Source organism: Hyaena hyaena, unplaced genomic scaffold, assembly GCF_003009895.1.
Source record: "Hyaena hyaena isolate Hyena2069 unplaced genomic scaffold, ASM300989v1 scaffold_0, whole genome shotgun sequence".
NCBI lineage: Eukaryota > Metazoa > Chordata > Mammalia > Carnivora > Hyaenidae > Hyaena > Hyaena hyaena.
Genome location: NW_024080632.1, coordinates 1,524,173 through 1,525,869, shown reverse-complemented (window position 1 = coordinate 1,525,869; position 1,697 = coordinate 1,524,173). Strand labels below are relative to the sequence as shown.

Sequence of the window (1,697 nt, the reverse complement as noted above, 5' to 3'; positions counted from 1 at the left end):
TGGAGATGCCGGGGATCGAACCCGGGGCCTCATACATGCAAAGCATGCGCTCTACCACTGAGCTACATCCCCCTCCCCTTTTGCTTGGCTTCCTGAAATTCTCTGCAATACACTATTCTTGGGATTCTCGTCTAAATTAAAGTGTTGTATAATTAAATGTGTGTTGAGGCTTAGCATAAACAAACCAAAAATAAATCTTCCCAGACAGACCCGTTCTAACACAGCCTTGCAATTGAAATGCTAGCTGATTCTAGAAGCAAGGAACAAAAGGAAAGAGATCTATTTTTAAATGTTGCTCATCGCAGGAAAAAAAAAAGAAAGAAAATGAGTTTATTTCCAATAAATTAAGGGCATCGCCTTGATTGAACCTCCATCCAGAGATGTCTGGTCCCCTGCCCTTTAAAACCATTCCAGGGTGAAGTAGGTGATGGGGATTAAGGGTACACGTATCATCATGAGCATCGAGTAAAGCACAGAATTGTTGAATCACTGCCTTGTACACCTGAGACTAAAATAACACCCTATGTTAACTATACTGGCATTAAAATTAAAGACTTAATAAAAAATATTCCAACCTTCAGTAACTTTGAGATTTGTAGACTCCCCTCCTCGCTCCTCCCCAACCCCCCCCCCCGCACCCCGTATTCCCAGAGCACTCTCCTGCATATAAAAATAAGCAAATTAAAAAGAAACAGCTCCAGAATCAGGGCTCTGAGGGAGGAATCACTTTGCAATAGCCCGCCAAAAAGAACCATTTTTCGTTGTCACTCAGCACCCCTCTCTTCCAGAATGCGGGGTGTTTATGAACCTGCCTCAGGGAGACAGTACGGAGCGTCCTCTGGGTCCTCAAGGGGCCACGCGGTGGTGGAGGGATGGATGAAGGCAGGGAGAGCACAGAAAATTGAGTCTTTACCTCTTTCCATCAGTGCTTGAGATTTCCTGGCAGGAAGAGTCACTTACTGCGATGGGGAGAACACACCCTAAATTGTCCTGCTTTGTCCCCTTGAGGACAGCTCCCTTCCAGCCCACTGATGCCTGAAAGCCTCACAGGTAATGGCCTAACTGAGCTGGTGCCCAGGACACCTGCCGGGCAAGTGTGATTTCCTACCCCCACCTGCCCGGGCCTCATCCCTAAAACGGAGATCTGAGTAGTACCTCCTCCCCAGGGCGCGCGTGGCCACTGAGCATTTAGAGCAGCGCCTGGTACAAGGCCGGTGCCCGAGCGTGGGTTCTCAGGCTGGCAAATGCCATTGTGGTTATGTGCCCTCTGGCGAGGACAGACCTTGGCCGGGCCTGGAGGGATGGCACCGTAGGTGGCGTTATCTTGGACGAGGTTTGGGAACGAGCTGTGTTCGGTTTAGCAGGTGGCCCTGCTTGCTCTCTTGCCAGACTGCTCTGCTCAAAACAAACCCGAGTATGTTTCCTCTCTAGAGGAAACGCTAGAACGCAATCCAAACTCCTTAGTTTAGCCTCTGACCTTATCCCTTCCTTCTCTCCGCCTCCTACATGCGCTTTGCTGTTCCGCAGGTACACTGCTCTCCTTTGCACCTCAGGGCCTTTGCACCTGCCCAGACCCTCTCATGAGTAGCTCCTTCTCCCTGTCCAGGGCCTTCCTGTCCGCCTCACTATTTGGGCCTGCGAATCCCACACACTCCTTAGTGTGCCCTCCCTTTTTTTTTCTTTCTTCTTTCGCAGTA

The 1,697-nt window shown here is 49.9% G+C and overlaps 1 non-coding gene across 1 annotated transcript; it reads right to left on the bottom strand.

Annotated features, from left to right (window-relative positions):
* TRNAA-UGC lies at positions 1 to 72 on the bottom strand. Its single transcript has one exon. It is a non-coding gene; the product is annotated as a tRNA-Ala (tRNA).
* Between the last annotated feature and the right edge of the window lie 1,625 nt (positions 73 to 1,697).